The sequence below is a fragment of the Haliaeetus albicilla genome, chromosome 24 (genome assembly GCF_947461875.1).
Source record: "Haliaeetus albicilla chromosome 24, bHalAlb1.1, whole genome shotgun sequence".
Lineage (NCBI taxonomy): Eukaryota > Metazoa > Chordata > Aves > Accipitriformes > Accipitridae > Haliaeetus > Haliaeetus albicilla.
In genome coordinates, this window is record NC_091506.1 from 10430660 (window position 1) to 10450283 (window position 19624).

A 19624-nucleotide genomic window follows, 5' to 3' on the forward strand; every position below is an offset into this window, starting at 1 on the left:
TGCACGCTCTGCTTAAGCCCCTGCCCTGCTGATGTGGGTGAGTGAAAGGCAACAGCCCCTCTCCCATACGACACCTTGTGTTATCAGTCTGCAAGTGAAGCCTGGTTTGGCTTTTCTGCAAGAACACACAGTTGTTCACCCATTCGGTTTCTGATCCCTGATAAGCCTTCATATCCTTTTTTGCCATTCTTAGTCCAACACTGTCAGCTTGTGCCTCTGCTACAGAAAACTCAAAGCTAGGTGTAGTGTGTGCATATACATATAATTTTTATTTTTTATTTTTTAACTGAACTGCTTTCTGATAATTTCTCAGTTTTTCCACAGTGATACTGAATTCTAATGCTCATCTCCAAGGTGATGCCACCTTTCTCAGGTTGGTGTCAACTCCAGGCCCTGCATGTAGACTCTTAACTCCACTGCCCAAGTCACAAGTGCAGTATTGAACAGTCCCAGACCCCTGATGGGCACCGTAAGGTACCTCACCTAAAGCCCTCCCTAGCTTGACAGCAAACCACTGATAACTTCTGCGTGCACACAATTTGCCAATCATTCACAACCTGTCTTAGAGACTCAATTTCCTTCGATTGCTTTGGAGATTGACACGAGAGATGGCATGAAAAGCCTCACCACAGTCAAGCTGTCTGACACCCCTCCTTCCACCCTGTTGTGCTGTCACAGAGGAGAACTAGGTGGAGTTGACATGATGTGTCCCTGACAGTTGTGCTGGCTGTTCTTTATCACCTGTGATGCTCCAAGTGCATATGGACAGATCACTGATCACTTGCCCCAGCAGTGAATTCAAACAGACCAGTCTAGACTTGCCCAGCTCTTCTTTCCCTCTCTTTCAGAGGCAGGTGCTACCCACATCTCTTCTCTTCCCCTGGAGCCTCCCCAGACCTCCTCATGCTCTTGAAGATAACTGCTAATTGGCCCTGAAAATTGCTCCAGCCTCTTCTCAAAATGCTCCAGAGCTGGGAACATCCAGTCTGCCCCAGTATCCTAATAGCTGCAGAAATGTGGAAATCTATAAGGTCTGCTGGTGCACTCGTTTCCAGAGAGCAAAGGGAAGATGTTTTCTCCCCAGGGCTCTGGCAAGCTCAGAGGCTCAGCACTACCGGTCAGTCTTGCTGTCCCATAGACCGTATATGTCAATCCTAAAGAACATTGCCTTTGGTTTGAGTTGTGAGCTTTCCTTTCGCAACCATCACCTGCACTGCCTTTCACCTTTTCCCACTCCACCATCATGTCCCTGTTTCTTCAGGCTGTTCTTGCCCAGCCAGCTACAAGGCTGCTGGGTATCATGTCCTGCTGTGTTTCTCTTACCAAATCCTACCTTGCACTACCAGTGATCTGATCTTCCAGATGCTCAGCACCAGCCTCATTCACCCCATCTCTTCGGTCATCCATAGCCAACTATCTCCAACAGACTGTCTCTTCCCAGCAACCAGCACCAGGAGCCTTGCAGCAGACATACCACGACTTCAGTCTCAGCATCAGCCTCTCTCCCATGGCCAAGTTCTCCCTGAACAAGCTGTATGCTCTTCTGTCAGGACTTTAGCCACGGCCATTTTCTACCAAGCCCCTGCAATGGCATTTAAATTATAACATCGATTATACACAAGACCTGAAGTTCCTCCTTTTTATTCCTTGTGCTGACATAGCTAAAACATTTGACTGATAGATCCATTAATTTTCTTCTTGTGACAATTATCCCTCAACCTCTCCCAGTTCTCACTCCTGCCAGTGGTTTGATGCACCACATTCCTCTACCAATCCTATTTTAAAGCCTTCCCCAGCAGCAGCAAATCTCTCCTTGTTGTCCTTTTCCTGCACATGTGGTTCCACTGAAACAACATGTTACATAGGGAGAGTGTCTAGCATTGCATTTGGTCCCTGCTACTCTCAACTCTAGTCCCCTGCTGCCTATCATCTTAACTGCAGTAACACTTATTTGAAACAACAACCCCAAGCTATTCTCTCGTATCCTCCTGTTTATGGAAAAGCACTGATTAACCAGAAGTAATTTTTTTTAAACCTAAAAGTAATTTATATTATATAAGAAAAAAGGTCAGGTAGATACTCCATTTATCACTATTACAAAGGGCTGTAACACAGTGATGAAAAGAAAGAGAAATTAATTACAAGTCAGAGGCTGCAATAACTCTCTCTGTAATTGTGACGAAAAATTTAAATTAACGTTTCTGTCACCAAGAGAACTTTGATTAATTTTACAATAGTGGAGATGCTATCACCTTAATATTGGTGGGTAAGGAAATTTTACTATTTGCAATTTAGATGTAGATCATTTCTTTAAGACTCAAAAAGTGCCTGCGAGGCACCTTCACACTTTATTAACAGCTCAATCAGTGCCACACTAGAAATAATTAGCCAAGAAGCCATGTAGTAAATATATCTAGACTAGCAAACCTGCAGAATAAGAAGTGTGTGATAAAATCCAGACCCCTGCAAGAGAAACAGCCTCTCTCCAGCGCTCCAAAGCGACTGCTGCTGCCCAGCTGCCTGCTATGCCACTCTGCCTTCAGGGAAACAACACAAACACCAGATTTTCTGACAGCTTTGTTTTGTTTTCTGTTTTTAAGCCTCCGCTTGGTTGCAAAGCTGGAGGGCAGAAGGGTTAGATCCAAGCAGCGGCCACTGACATTGCACCCCGATGTGGCAGCAGCCCTGTACATGGGGTGCTGTACGAGGCGCTGGCTTCCCTCTGGGGCTCCTGGGTGCAAGAGCTGGGATGGTAAAGGGCTGCTGAGGAAAACTTGCTGCTGACAGGTGGTGGGTGAAACGCAATCGGAAAGAAACTGAGGCAGTCAGGGATTAAGCATGGTGCAGGACAGAGGACTCACCCAGTCTGCAGCGGTCACACCTGAGCACAGCGTTCAGCAGCCAGGCAGGCCTCCTGTTCCTAGCCCACGGACATCAAAGTTACCTTTTTTGGGTTTTGTTTTGCTTTCCCCGGCTTTCAATCCTCACAAAACCCTGACCAGAGTCAGGGTCTCAGACAGGACTTAGACACACACAACCACTAGTACCCTGGCACACCAGTGGGCTTTGATATTAAACATGCCACAGACACACCCTGACCAGGACCCCTTCCCTCTCTGCATCTTTAAAGTCTTCTCGGGATAGAACTGAGCCCCACGTGGGATGGGCCAGGACGTGGGCAGCCTCTTCTCTCTAGCCAGGAGAAGCGGCAACCTTTGAACTCAAACCTTGCAGCTCCCTGTTTTGCAGAGCAGAGCATCAGAGCAGGGAAGGGAAGCACTGCCTCGTGATCCCCTCCGTGTTAACCATGCGCACATCCCTGTGCCCTCCAGGACACTTATCCTCAGTGTCTGCACTGTGTCTGTAAGGAGAGGGGACAATTCATGTATTTTTGTCCCTTGAAGACCCTCCCCACCTCCAGCACACAGAGGAGAAGACAGGGCGACACAGTGAGGGGCTGCGGGAGCCCAGCAGCCAGGCTCTGCGAGTGACACCAGTCCCCGGCCTTTGCTACCAGAACAACCCCTGCAAAAGCCCAAGGATATAATGCAGGAAAGTAAGGATCAGACCAAAGCCCTGGGAAGCTTTCCCAGTTCCTTTCTGCACTATTTAGCAAGGGCCATTAATTTCTTCCTTTCATAAACACTGTGAACGATGAAAATCTGGAAAATAAAATGAGCCTAATGAAAATGTATTGGTTCTAAGGCAATCAATGCCATTCGGCTTACAGAGAAAAGGAAACACAGTTCCCCATCTGTACTGTGCTCCCTGTAGTCAACAAGGCTGACTGTTTCCAGCATGGATCAATGAACCATTCGTTAGGGGAAGTGAACCTATACGAACAGCATTCGTCTCTCTCCTCCAAGATCAAACAGACCCGCATGGGAAGTTTCAAGACTGCTCTTGAAACTTCAAGTCTAAGGAAAGTTGGAGCACTTGAACGTAGTTTGCACATAACAGTATCTAGTAAATCCTCGTACTTGCTGCACGCAGAGACTGAGCAGGAAGAAGCTGAGACGGTGCACATGGAGGCTGGATCACCTCTGCAGAGAAGAGGCAACACTGCACCATGTGTGCAGGGGCTTGTGAAAGGTATTGGGGTGAGCAGGGGGGAAGGAGCTTTCTAACGCTGTCAGCTTGTAAGTAACATTAAACAGTCGATGCAATTTTCTCTTTGAATTTCTTTAGATATAGTGATGCTAAAGAAGGGAAAACAAAAAAAAATAAAGGCAGGATGGAAATAAGGAAACAGTGGTGTAATATAACCAAAGTAGTATACTCCTCATTCAAAGAACTTAAAAGGTGGGGGTTTGCCCTAAAACACTGAAGAACCTTACAAGGGATGCTATGAAGAAATGTTTACTCCAGCAGTGAAGACATCCCCCAAAGCAGGCAGGAGCTGGCACTGCCGCAGTCTGCTGCAGACAGCTCTGCAGCTCCAAAGCATTTGTGCAGGGGGGGAACCGTTTTGTCAAGTGCAAGGCCCTTTCCTCAGATGCATCACCATAACTTCTGACAAATGGTACCTCCAGGAGAGCTGTCAGAGGCTATCATTGATAGTGTACAAGTAGCCAGTGTAACTCAGCTTGACATTAACTGACATGGGGCAGCACGAGGTCCACAAACCACACTCGTTTAAATAACTAGAAAGCCCTAGAAAGCACAGGCTGGCCAAGAAGGTGAACTGCAGCAGGCACATAGAAAGGCAAATGTTTATAGCACATGGGTAAGGAAAGGGCATGTTCGTTCCTTCCTTCCACTGAACTGACACAAAGTTAATGGGAGATCTTTATAAGGATGGGCTATAGAAAGATGCACTAAAGGCTGTTTCCAGTGACTTTAAGGCATTTGGAAGTAGGCAACAATAAAAAGATAAAATTATAAAATACAGATGCTGAACTGGCTGTAAGATTTGCCTCCAAAACTTAAAGGTAGAATTTCCTCACGTTCTGAATATTGTTGCAAGCCGTGGAGAAACACTTAGCTGCCTTCTGAAAAACAGCTGCAAAAGCGAGATATGGAGAGCAAAGTGAGTGTAAGAGGATAATGCCATCATAGAGAGATGCACTGCAGTCTGAACTACAGCTGACAACAGAACAGGACCATCCCAGAGAGACCAGCACTGGGCACAACTACGGGCAAAGCACAGCACAGTCCCTGCCGACTCCGGCCACCGAAAGCATTCACCCATACAACGGGGCCAGTATCGTAAGGCAACTAAAACAACAGTTTTCCTCAAATTGCTCCAGTAGCTTTAGGGCCTCTTGGGACCAGGCACTGCCAATAGCCTCCAAGGAGAGAGAGCTCCTGACTAAGCAGCGATACTCCTGCTGCCAAGACATTTTGGTAGGGCCTTTCATTTACACTAAAACCTGCAAATACTCCACTTCAGTGCTTTGGTAACATGCAGCAGGCAGAAGGGGACAGTCCCCTGGGGACACCATCCCCTCCCCACCCCGCTGGTGCTGCCACATGCTGCAACACAAGGGTAACGCTGAGCCCAGGTTTCCCTCAGTGTTCAGCTGCACCTCTTTTCAGCACAGCCGCTTCTGATGCCCCTTGCCTGCTCCCTTTCCAGGGCTGCTCTCACACCCCGGTTTTTCTTTAAACACTTCCCTCCTGCCCATTTCCACAACCAGCACGTACAGACCCGCCTCTGCTCAAGTCAATGCCTTTTCCTAGTAGCTGTGCACTGCCAGAGTATAACGTACACATGAAGTAGTAGTTCTCCGATAAGTATTTGACAGATTAAACATCGCCTTGAGCTTTAGTTCTTCAGCAGAGTTATGAAAAATAACTTCCACTGGAATTTGCATTTCGTGATCGCTTGCAGACTGACTGCCTGCCCGTTGAGGCTGTGCTTTGGAGTGCGTCTGTGCTTGGCAAGTGATCCCTCTCACCATCAGCTCTATCTCCTGCTCTCACAGCCACTGCAAACCAGGAGCCGAGATCTAGTGCTCCAGCTGCCCTCCAGGGATGACCATCACTGAGAACAGGGCAGGCTTCAGAGGGATGCCAAGGACAAGTGGTTTGTGCAGCACAGAGACCAGTTTTGATGTTCTGGAATTAAATATTGCAGCACAATTGGAGTTTGTCCTAGAGGCCTGATAGAGTCATCCCCAAGGACAGAGAATAGCAGTGGTCACAGATGCTGTACACCCACCCATATATTAATTGAAAGAAAAAAATAGGAGAAATATTATTATTCTTGTTTTGAGAGCTAAAGACACATTTAAGAACTTTATGAATTGCCCAGAACAGCTACACACTTGTGTGACCTGGCAAGATATGAGGCTTTCCAAGCAACTTACTATCTCTGGACAAACAGATGTCACAAAGTACCCAGCTTCTCTATTACATGTTTTCTTCTTCCTCATCCCCAAGAGGAAATAGATGGTCTCAGACAGCAGCCACAGAGAATCAATTCAACCTGTTTATTGAAAAAATACTTTCAAAGAAGCAACTGATTCCTTATCAGGAAGGATGCACTCAGGAACTATGCACCATCTATGAATTGGATCCAAAAGCTCTTCATGTCTTTGAATGGTAAGCTTTTAAGAGGGAAGGAAAAAAAAAAAAAAGGAAAGAAATCCAGGTCCAATAACATTGCTAGTAGCAGTTTACCTTTGACTACTGAAAGAAAAAAAAGAAAATCATTAGATGTATCTCTCTCAGAATCCATTTTACAAGCTAATGTCACTGCTTTGCTTTCAATCAGAGATTAAGGTTAATCTCCAGAACTACTGGCGCACATGCAGACACGGTGGAAAGATGCAAATAACTCCACAGAGGAGGCACAGAGAAGAAAGCTCTTCACCAGAAATCTATTATTCTACATGAAAATGCATCAGCTGATTTACAGTCCCTGTTGGATACTAACGTACAGCTGGGAACAGGCAGAAGTTCTGAGCCCAGATTACAGCACCATGAAAGCATGTTACAAATGACTGCATGTGTATGCGTGTCCATCCAGTGGGGGGGGGTATGGGTGCATACTTTAAGTGCTTGTCAAATACTGACCTAAACACACCTCATTTTCTGCCCATTATAAGAGCTCTGACATGAGCCTGAATAAATACAGAAGGGTCCATTTGAGAAGATGCAACCCTCGTGGTGTCCTACAGCACAAACTCGCAGTGAGCCCTTCCCAAGCCCTCAATACAGCAGTCTGTCTCCCTGGGGATGAACAGGAACCCTCGGCAAGAGACTAAATCATGCAGACAAAGGTATCACCTCCTGACGTTGCTATATGCTAGACACAGCTCCCCCACACCAAGGGCAAATGGTTATCTGCCCACATGCTAGCAGGAATATCTGTCTTGTGGAATACAACTGGTGTGAAGTCCAGGATTGCGTCAGTATGTTTCTCCTTAAAGAGACTGGCAGCTTTAACCCAGGACTGAGCCTCACAGCAGCATCCCTGACAAAGGCTACCTATGAGACACTGTTAGTGTCCTAGGCACCTGCTGGCAGTTTTATTGCAAGGTACCACAGGATGCTGCAGAAGAGGAAAAAAAGAAAGTAAAATTTTAATTATTCCAATGAAAAAGCTGTCCTGATGTCCTGTAACCCAGAGACTGAGTCACAGTCCTGTCAAATGAGAAAAGTATAGGTCCTTAAAAATGAATGGACACAAAAGGGATGTGCCATAGGTCAGATATACATGGTGAAAGAACATTAAAGGGCAGCCACTTGCATCCCTTGATGCCTTGAATTTGCCACAATAGTTCAAAGCTTTGCTGTCCTGCCCTTCAAAAGGTTTTCAGAGACCATCCTCAAAAACATCCCCCAACTGGTCCGGCTTCAGTTGTGCCCTTAGCTATCCCATCCCTGTCTCTGATGCTGCCACCACCCTTCTGAGTCTTTTTTTCCTCCCTTATTTCTCTTCTTCCTTAGTTTTATTTGCTTGGTTTTGTCTCTGCTTAACCAGAGTATGACTTTGCTGGCCACAACTGACCTGGCATTTCACTGACATGTTGGTCTATTTGTGATTATATTGCTGACAGAACCACGTATTGCTTCTTTTGCTTTCCTTTACACCTGAGTTTGCCCATTGCAGACCCGTTAGCACCTGCTGGGAAACTGGCAAATAATTATTTTATACTGTAGAGTAATTCCCTATCGCCAAGTCTTCTTTCAAGCTAGCTGTACCTCTGCAGCTTGTGTAGAAACACACACACGATGCAGCAAACACCCCCTGAGACCACGTGAAAAAGACAATCTGGAAACGTGTCAGCAAGGAAAGCCTGAGGACACTATTTTGTAAAATGTGTCTGAAAGCTGTGGAAGGTCTATCTTGTAGTCAAGACCTCATCATTAAAATTCAATCAAAAAAGGCAGTAGAACCTTCTAAGTTAAAACACTAAATAAAAGGAGATCAAGATAAATAGCAGATATCATCTGAGCCAGTCATAAGAACGAATGTGCATCAATCTCCAAAAAAGTCACTCAAGATTGATAACACCAAAAGACAACATCTTGATAATCAGTTTTACAGTGATGGATTGAGGGAAAGCTTAATGAGTCAACTACAGGATTGGAATTTCATTAGACTTTACCAGAGCTAGAAAAAAAAACTGTAAAAACATAAGACAAAATCTGCCTTGTAAAATACAGCAGTGCATACATTTCTGTCCACATGGTGAATTATCACATACATTTGCATCAGGAGGAGTTTGACTGGAATCCACTGCAGAAAAAAACCCACGTCTCCCAGAACTATATTATGCCTACCACTCTGTAATTTAGCAGTTGTGAGAGCTGATCTAACATAACGTAATTGTATTTTAATGTCTTCTATGAGACTAAGACTCATTAGTCATCTCCTAAAGAGAAACACAAGCTGAAGTCACATGTCATTATGCCAAGTCGTCAGGCATATGGTGCTCACAACGATCCTCACACTAACCTTTAAGACAGACTTTGCTGGCGAATGAAATCTAATGGGAGCATCTGTAGGATGTGAAGCTGGTTTTTGCTTTCAAACTAAAATAAAAACTGTTTCACCTTCCACACTAGCAGGGCTGGTGAAAAACCATGCTATGTCTTGGGTCAAATCCCCATTTTATTGAAAGCAGCAAAGTTACTCTGGATTCAGTTGATCTGTACCAGATTTCACTGCCAAGAGCTAGATCTTGGTGCTAAAATTGCATCAGAAGAGAAGCATCCATGTTTGTTGAAGTATACTTTCTCCTTTTTACATAATACACTGGTTGCACTCCTCCTCTTGAGGCTTTGCTCCTCCATTTGTTAATCCACTTGGCCATTTGCCCTACTTATCTGTGTAGTATAACTCAAAATGTAACGTGACATGCTGCTTCAGAAGCTAAAATGCTAACATGGAGCTCAAAAACCCCGACTCATAGGATGTTGCTGCAACATAACAAGAGGGTCCCAACTTGGTTGGTTTTAAGTAAAACTTTAGCTTTAACTTTTATTTTGAGAAAAGGTAGTTTTTCCCTGTTGTTGATCCAAATGCCATAAGCAACATAAATGCTAATATCACAGATACACAGTGATTATCAAACTCTCTAGGTGTTACATTAAGTATGTTGCCAACAGCAAGTTTTTCTCTGGAAGGCAAACTCATTTTACAAGTATTTTTTCTTTTATGGCTGAAAGTTTTTTCCTTATTACATTAAAAGTGTATAATAATGATCCAGTAAATAAGCATCACGAACAAGAGCATAACCCTTTACACAAGCTATCTGTGCAAATTTTGACATAGGCAGAAACACCAGAAGAAAAGTTCAGCTATCAAAATAGTTCTATAGCCCCCGAGACTACCTAGCAGTGATAAAATAGCTTATTATCCCTTTTGTAGGATATCTATTTGTGAAAAATTTGCATTTTTCATTCCCTAAAAATGAATTATTAATAACAACATGCCAGTGAAGTCCTGCCTGTGTAAGCCACATGGAGAAGCAACTCCGCAAGGTGCTTCAGCCTGATGTAAGCACCGATGGCAACAGGGCAGTGCTTGTATCTGAAGCCACGCGTGCTTCAAGTGCTTTACTGAAACAGACAACCCAGATCTTGCAGTTTTTAATCCAAGCTCCTACCTCAGCAACTACTGGGCAGGAGGCAGACAGGGAGCAGATCCCCACCTCAGCAGACAGCAATAGGCAGGGAGAGACCAAGCCCTGATCTGGCCAGGCAAATAACACAACCAGGGCACCCTAGCAGATAGCTGGACGCACTCCTCAGTCCTAGGACAGAGATGTCCAGCTGGCACAAAGGTCAACCCCTTCCTCCAGGGACATCAGCCCAACCACGATGCCCAGTTTGCAAAGGGAGGACTAACTCCATCCCCTAAACTGAATCTGGTCAGAACTAAATGGAAGCAAACCTGCACCACTTTCCCCAGAAGCCATAGCAGTGCCGGGCGGCTTGCCCTTTTCGCAGTTTCTATAAAGAAACATAATATTCCATCAGAAGGAGAGATGTCTGTGTCCCTTGCAGGGTTCCCACTGCCACCAGAGCCTGCCCAGAAGGTAAGTCCCAGCAGAAACATGTCAGAGCATCAGCGCGCAACTGTCCAGCAAGGACAGGGCAGGGCAACCTTTTTTAAGCTGTGATAAAATGAACATATTTAACAGATGCTGAAGTGAATACCTCTCTGGAAACCTAACTGGCAGACATTTGGGTCTTCCTAAGTGGATAACTGATCACAAGGCTATGCCAGTGATGTTACGGTAATGAAAAAAGAAGGAACTGGGATTTAAGGATTTCAAATAAGCCTGTCAAAAACATGTAATAATACTGTCAGATCAATTTGCTGTCAAATACAGGTGTGATGTGATAAAACCTCAGATTTTTTAGTAGATTATATTATTGAAGCAGTAATTTAAGAACACCTTCTAGGTAATAAATTACAATAAATCAAACTTTAAAACTTGAAAGCATGTACCAGAAGACATACAGTGTATGATATGAGAAAGACAAGTAAAATTTAAACCGTATTTCCAACCTGGAATAAAGCAAATTCAACTGCTTTAGAAAGATAATGATCAAAGCCCAGTTTTGTATGAAAACAATAAATCTTGCAAAGTTATAAGGAAAAACCTGCTAAATGCCTCTGTCCTTCACCCTCCTGTGTTTCTAGTGCACGCATATCCAGAGGTGAGAAAGGAGGGCAAGAGGGTGCCCTCACAAAACACAGTGGTCAGTCATAAGTACTGCACAAATACAACAGGGTGGCATTTTTAAGAGAAACAGTTTTCTATAAGAAAAGTTTCTGTGAACAGCATCATTTCATCAAAAAAGGAAAATATCTTAGGAGGTGCCAAAATGCTATGTGCTCTCCTAAAGGAAAACACCTGATTTTCATCTCAAAAGGGTGAGTTTTTTCATGAAAAGAATTATAATGTCTTCAGATTTACCAAAAGTGAATATGTCTACAGCTCATAGTCCATCATTCACCTCTTTCTGTCCTCTAGCACAACAAAAGGGATGGGAAGAGAAATCTGAAGTCACAGCTTGGACCAGATGGGAAAAATGCCATCAGCTGAATTTACTGACAAGCACAAAACAATTAGGACAAGTGCAACACACGGTACTTAAACTGCTTAAACAGGATGCAACCAACCAGCAGGACAATATCATGTCTGATATTGCCTTATAGTGACAAAGAAAGAAAAACAATGATTGATTATTGGAATGGCAGCTAGCAGAGATCAGGGAAGAAAAGAAATTAAATCACATCTAGATCAGTGGAAAGAAGTTTTAGCAGCCTTCAGCAAAAGCCTTTCAGCAAGAGATGTTTCCTAAAACCAGATTGCACCTCGTGCTCATAAGTTACGAGGTTATTGCTCATATGTTTTCCTAGTCAATCCATTTTGCAATTGGAGTTAATTTTAAATTCCAAAAGAAAAAAAGAAAATACACATATGTACCCTCTCCCACTTCTCAGTACATTCATTATCACATGGCATCTCTGCAACAGCCATTGTAGTTACTTAAGTGGAGAAAAATAGCATGAAGGAGAGTGTTTCATGTATTTTTAATACCTTTTGACACAGTTCAGCACCTGGAGTCCATGATCCAGCAGGATGTGGCCCGCAAGCACTCTCCTCTGAAAAGGGATCATTTACTGCTTTACTCAGGGGAATATTCTTCCAGCACAACAGGAGCATGTGAGCTGGAATCTGGCAGCTAACACTCTGCTGCCCAGGGATCAGAATCAGCAAAATGTTTCCTCTATTATATTTTACATAGGTTTTCTTACAGAGAAAGAGACAGAGAATATTGTATTTCTCTGCCTTTGATGAGCCTTTTTTCCCAGCAATCACTTGCCTCAGGTTTTCCCTTTAGAATTTGGGTCATAAGAAGCTTTGCTGACTTAACTTTCTGGTGCAGTATATGTTCCTCTGAAAAGCAGAGCCCGAGGAGCCAGGTCAGTATTACGGCAGCACTCCTCTTCCTGCTCAGAGCTGGAACTTTTCCACGAAGATGTGTAGATACCCAGTTTCTGTCAGGGCTTGCATTTAAAATGCACTGTCAGTTCTCATTTCTCACATTACCATCTCAAATGGGCAGAAAAGGACAACTAAACTGGCAATCAGCTTCCAAAAAGAGAAGGTCAAAATAGACTATATCACATGAAGAGCTGTCGGCTGTCATGAGAAGGCCGTAATAGCTGCAGCCAGCAGAGCAGTACGTTTAATGTGCTCGCTGGAGGAGCTCGCACCTAGGCAGACCCGTCCCAGGGGTCTGAGCACGAAAAGCACATCAATGAAGATGTCCCCCAACAGATCCAGCCCCAGTCAGCAGTTCTGCATTGCTGACTTAAGTGATACACAGAATCTCACACGAATGCATGACCCACATGAAGGATTTCTGTTGCTTTTCTTAAAACCACACCACAGTGCGGAACAACTACATACAGATGCCTGTTTAGCACGTGCCAAGGCCAGCTTCCCTTGAACCTGGCCAGAGGACACTGCCAAAGCTGAAGGGCCACGGAGAACTGCACGCAACGGCACCGAACAGCCCACTAGGCATGAACCACACCAGAGCATGGGGATACTCAAGACAGTTAATGGCTCCACCCCATCTACACAAAAACACAGATATGACATTCCTCCCTTGGCTTGAAGCACCCCCTGATGAGTAAGACACCCCTGTATCAGAGGCCGAGCTTCAATTCACCTGCTAAGTAAGAAATGGTGGTATTCAGCAATTTGACAAGAGAAAGGATTAAATTGAAAATAACCCCTTCCTTGTTCCTGGCTAGAAAGCACAATACCAAAACAGATCTCCACTTTGCCTCTTTACTGAACACAGGATTAGCTGGTGCCTCATGTTGTACCAAACAGCACTCGGTCTAAATTTTAGTAAGCTTACTGTTGTCACAAACTTCATCACACATTAAAAGCCGGTATCTGTATCTCTCTCCCCACCCAGAAGGTGAATTGATATTGAACTCATGCTTTCTGCTGCTGCAACAAAATAAACCCCTAAAAACAGGAGTAAATGGAAAACATAGTGCTTTTTATTGACTGTGATGTTTTCAGTTAACTAGGTTTTGCCTGTGGCCGTCCCCCTGCAGCACATGCGCACCAGGGGAAGTGCTGCACTACTCCAACCAATAACTTTTAGGAAATGGAAAGCTGCGTCTGTTTAATAGATGTTTCCAATTTCTTACATCACCATCCGTATCTGTTTTAGTCACTTGGCAGGTTTTCTATAGCTTCTCAGGCCCAAGCTGATTTCGAACCCATTTGGTAATGTCAATGTGACTTCAAGGTTTAATGATTCATTATTTTTTAGACCTGAGAGCAAGAGAATGTGTTAATTTTTTTTCCTGCATGGGCTTAGTGGTTTCCTTCTGGTTTATTCTCTCTATTTATCATTAAAAAGAGGGGCTGATAAAGAAAAAAAAAATCTCAGTGAAACATATATAAAAGAGACTTCTTTAGTTTAAAAAAAAACTATTATAAGTGCACTACCTTTTATTACCTGCAGAACTATTACAAAGTTAATGGTTCTCCATGCAAAACACCCTCTCCAGGAATATTAGGCTAGTGGACACTCACCACTCTATCATCAGATAAAATTCATATGCACACATATACATTTGACATATGCTAGAAAGTTTTAAGCTTCGTTCCTTCTGCTTGTTATTAAACAGCAAGAAGAAAAAAAACTAACAAACAAACCACCAATGCACCACCTTCTGAGATAATTAGTTAGCAAACTGTATTGCTCTGGGTGAGTTCTGTAACAATTTGTCTAAGGAATGCTTTTAGCCACAATCTAGGCAATGTCACAAATGCTAACAGCATCCCGTGTATCTGGAAAGCTCTTCCACAGCTTCTTCTAGATCTGCACATCTTACTGGAGTTTATTTTATACCCAAAGGCCTTTTCTGTGGCATCAAAGTCAGCACTGGAGCATCAGGGACCTTCTTGCATTTCTTTTCTAGTACTCCAGAGGAGTAGCAAACACTGAGCCACCTCGCTTATCAGGCATGCCAGGTTTGATGAGCGCAAGGACATGACGGATGTGTCACACAGAGGACAAAGCGCACAGAAGCAGGATCTCTGTTGTAGGCAGCGGGGGCTGCCCTGCAGCCAGCCGGGCTCCCCGGGCCTCCCACCCCCAGGTCTGTGAGCACAGAGCAGCAAGAGCCCTGGGAGGGTGTTTTGCATGGACTAATCTTTTCAAGCATAAGCAGGGAAGAGCTGCTTTCTGAATACCCTCTGACAAATGTTGTTTCCAGATCCCCTGCCACAAATCATCCTCACAAATAAAAGAAAGGGGAAAAAAAAAAAGAAAGAAAAAAAAAAAAAAGAATTCTTCCTTCTTACAGATTTTAATGATGATTTTTGCTGGCACGTAGCCCAAACACAGGGCCAGGCACCTGTTCCAGGATTTCACTATATACACACACCAGAATTTAACTAGTATTTGCTGCTTGTCCACAACTGCCAGAGCCTGGGGAGGGAAAAAATTCATCCAGAGTTTCCTTCAACCCCTGTCTTTGCTGTTACATATGGAAAAAGAAGTTATTCACAAAAAGAAGATTTAGAGGACTGCAGCAGCTCTGGAAAGGTGATGAATTTGGTTGAGTTGGCACTAGTCAATCAATACTGTCCTCTAAACAGCTCAGGCCCCCCATGTTTCTCCAGGGCCAAGAAATAACCAGAAGTTGCAAGGGGGGAGTTCAGAGGGCTTTGGGTGGTCAGCCTGTCCCCAGAGGGACATGCGTAAGCATTGGGCCACAGCCAGTACTCCCCACCCAGTGCCCCTCACAAGCGACCTGCTGCCTCCTACATCTGGAGAGAGCAGATGTAGTGCTAGATGGCACAAATGCACAGGGTATAGGTCAAGCCAGAGAGATGTTCTTCTTCTAAAGGGTTTATTTTCCAAACAACCGTTAACATCTGCTCCTTCATGAGCAACGTCTTTGGTGTCTTGGCAGCAAAAATACACCCACCATTAAGATGTCTGCAGTTTCCCCCTCAATATTTCAGCTTCTGCATGACTCGGGAGCTGGGTGAGGTTTTTTCCTGCCACGGGAATCAAGACTGGGAGCTGAATGCACCAGGAGCAAGGCAAGATAAGCACTGGCCTAGGGCATACAGAAAGGGAAGAAGGAAAGCATTTAAACCAAACCTTTCCTAACTGGAAAGGAATGTACTGGTTTCAGTGCAGGTAGGGAGGGACTTGGAGTCAAGGCTGGGCTGATATTTCATCAAACTGCAGTTATTCATTGCTTGTAGGAATTGAAAAAACTGCAAGTGGCCAGCCCCAAAGGCTCCCACCTGGTCCAAACGACTGCCATCATTACCAGGGCTGAGTGCGTTGTGTCACTCTGGCAGGGAAGAAACCCTCTCACACAGACATTAACATGCTGAATACACCGCAGCTAAATGGCCTCATTCAGCCCAGAACGAAGAAGCAGTTTCACGGAATTTAATGACTGATTAATATTCATTTAATAATTCTTGCCTAAAACTGCAGCAAATGATTTTAAATTATACCATTTGGGAGACAGCAGACTCAATTCAACAGGATCACTGGGCTCAGACTGTCCAAGTTGTTCTCTGGATTATTTGGTTCTTCCTTCCCTTGCCAGGTGACTGGCAGGTGTCTACCTTGCCTTTCTCTATTTATTTCTGTCTTTCTCTCTCTTTTTCTTTTCTTCTTTTTTTTCCTTTTTTTCCATGTTTGTTTTAAAACACACGCAGCTCTAACAGGAAACATAGAGTAACTGCTACCAGAGTGAGGCAACGGCCCTACTGTTCTCGCAAACCTTTGGAGACAGCAGGCTGCTGCAAACCAAGAAGGACAAGCCATGCTTGATCTGCTGCCAGCGGACTCCAAAGGGAGCAATAAGGAGATCATGCAGGGTAGAAAACAGATCTGAGCTAGCAGGCAGCGCAGCTTGGGTTTGCTCATGCTCTGTAGGAAGACTGGGATTTTAATGGCTTTTTATTTTTAAAAGGAAAACCAGAACAAAAATTAAAGTTTGATGGGTCCCTGAGCACCCACCACTCAGCACTCTTAGCACCAAAACCTGCACCCACCAGCCCACAAGAAAGTCAAGGGAAGAACAATGAAGGGAGAAAAACAAAGTAACAAAATCCACATTATATTAGCTTTAAACCTTTCCTCGGGGAGATGGGTCAGTGCGTTCTGCAAGGCAGGAAAGTCCTCCCGCACACAATCTACTTCATCTAGAGCACATACCAACTCCCAGCACTCCACGTGAACTCCAGCGCAGGCACAACGAAGGGGTGTCCAACACAGTATCTCTGGAGGCTAGGGATTTACATCACTACAAACAGAGTCTAGGCACAGCAATATGAATTTTTGTAGCTACGGATGCCCCAAAACCAACACCTCACCCTCCCACTCAAGCAAAGCCCAGACAAGAGCCCAGGCACTGAGCAGTCTGCTCTGCTCCCACCTCTGCCTCCAAATGGAGGAAAGCTCTCAAGATGCAAAACCAGTGGTGCAGCAGCCCCTCAAATCCCAGAAGACATTATTCCCTTGCCTGTTCTCCCCACAACCTCGACGAGTGTGGATAGCATCAACTTTTCCTCGCTGTACTACGCCCTGGCAGCGTGCTCCCCCTTATCCAGAGTCAACCTCCCTTCCCATTCCCAGAGCCTGGCACTTGGCCAGCTGGTGCCTTCACCTGAAACTTCTTTGACACACCTGCATCTGGACAACTACAATTCTTCCCTTTTCAATTTCAATTTTTATTGATTTTTGAGGCACTCATTTCTGAGATGTATGGTATCATTGGATTATACTGTTTAGCAATTTATTTGTGTCTCTCTTTATGTGCTGGATTGATTCTTTTTTCCACCAAGTCCCAAAAAAAGATGCTGCCACTGTTGTTGTTTGGCTATCATAACAGCTCACGTAGCCCTGAACTATTAGGCAGTGCTGCTCCAAGAAATTTCGTGCTGAGGTAATTTGGGGACTAAATCAAGTTTTATCACTGAATGAGGTTAGTGGATATTAATGGGAAAGCAGGAGTTTGCACTGAATCATTAATGTGGATAAATGGAGAGCGCCTGTTTAATACTTTATACAGCGAGTGCTAATAATGCCTGAAAACGGTGGGGAAATATTGCAAGTTGTATTTAAACACAGCAGAGAAGGAGGCCTAATTTGACCCGTTCCGGTACATTAGCTGTGACTATACAATGGGACCCTCCATTAGCCTGAGCCATCTCTCCATGCTGCCACACTGTATTTCAGTGTCCCACTCCTCACTTTCAGCAATATTTGTGAGTTTCTGTAACTGAACAAAAGAAGCACAAATGCAGCTGGGATAATACATATTTGAAGGAAATTGCTGCAAACAAACATTTCCAGGAACTTGAAATTCAAAATCATTTTTTAAACAATGAAAATTAAGTTACAAAAGAAATAACAACTAGAGCCATGTGACTGCCAGAACCTGCCCATCAATTAAACATAAAATGTTTTCCATACAGGCTCATGCATACATTGATTAGGTTGTTCAGAAAAGCTCAGAGCTACTGCGACCTTTGTATGCTGAGCAAGAAGCAGCTCTCTGAGATATACGATCTGAACTGCCAGTCTAACATCCAGCACTTTCAGAAGACTCTCTGTGAACGAATGCATGGAAAGAGTGAACCTAGACAAAGCCAGGGCATACTTCTGCAGCTATTTTAACTAGCCAGAGCAATGCAACACACAGAGCATTCATACGTTTTACTTCCAGGAAAAATTTCAGTAGTAGTTGAATCATTTGTCTGCACTGGGGTGTGCACTGGAGCCCTGATGCTGTCAGGGTTTACAAAAGAAGTCCTGCAGCAACAGGCACTTTCACTGCCAAGCAACTGTCAGCCCAGTTATTCCAAAGTAATTCACGCTAAGCAAGCAAAGCGAAGGTACATTATCAGAAGCAGACACACAGGTCCGAGGTCACCTACTAAAGTAAGGAACATGCAGTCTCTGTACACAGAAGAGAGCTGCAAGAAGATGATGGGATTATAGAAGAAAACTGAAGTGTGCTTACTGCTAGCAAGAGTAACATGGCATTCTCTGTTTCCCAAGCAAAAGCAACTGCTCAAAGCTTACATTAACACCCTGTAATAGTAAGAACAAAGCTCAGCAGTACTCACCAGCTGAAGAGATGTAGACCACAGCCCGTTATAAAACAGCATCTGCTAGGCAGCTCTCCCACATATAAAAAGCAAGCCCTGGAAAAGCAAACTATGAAAAAGGGCTCCAAGAAAAAGGGAGCCCTGCAGTGGCAAAGTTAAAAAAGAACTGGCAAGTCAAAGAGGTGCTGTTTGAATAGGCATGACCCATGCTGTTAGAAGACCTTAGGTCCCCCTTTAAGCAGCTATATGAAATGGCTAGTACCCTAAAAAGAGCCCTCCCAACCCAGCAGGAGCTGAGCACAGGACTGTTTGTCACAATAAAATATTGGCCACAGGTGAGCTAGCGTGCAATCTGCCCTTCCCCAAATACAGTGGATAAATAAGGAGCTGATAATTAACTGATAAAATGGCTTTCTGTATCAGACGCCATTTGCTTCCATACTGATCACAAAGTTGCTGGTTAGTGCAGAGCCCTTTGGGGGAGCCCTGGGTGCTCTAGTTTCTTCGTGTCCTCAGCGCTGCCTTTTCTAGGCTATGTTTACAATGCAGTGCAGTGTCACTAGTTCCCATGCTATCTTTTAGGGTTTCTAAAATTCTCGTATTACTGCCTCCTATTCCCTTGTAGGACATGGGAAGCCTCAGGTACCTCCTGATCTCCCCCGAGCACAGCTCTGTTCCTGCAGGCAAGGCAGGTGGGTGCTGCGCTCCGTTTCCAAAGCACAGTTTTCAAACCAATCTTCTGAGTGCAACAGGAATGCTCTGCAATATTTAGTATTCATTAGCCTAAGTGAGCATCAGTAAAGCAATTAGTGTGAAGCTGATACAGCAGTGGTTTGGGGGTTGCTCTTGAGGACAGGGAGTTTGTCTGTCACAATTGCAACTGGAATTTCAGGAGTTTTCTGAGCTGGCAAATCTACCAAAAAAGGCATGTGGTGAGCAGGTTTTCAGAGATGCTTAGGCTAATATCTGATGCTCTTATTGGATTTCTCCTCTAGGAATTCAACTATACTTTGAGCAGCCCCCACATTTTG

The 19624-nt window shown here is 44.3% G+C and overlaps 1 long non-coding RNA gene across 1 annotated transcript in view; it reads right to left on the reverse strand.

Moving 5' to 3' along the window:
• LOC138690856 (uncharacterized) overlaps positions 1–19047 on the reverse strand; it is an 81062-nt gene extending 62015 nt beyond the window's left edge. The window contains exon 1 of the long non-coding RNA XR_011329669.1: positions 18612–19047. This is a non-coding gene — a long non-coding RNA (uncharacterized lncRNA). The remainder of the gene's footprint in view (positions 1–18611) is intronic.
• Positions 19048–19624: the final 577 nt, after the last annotated feature.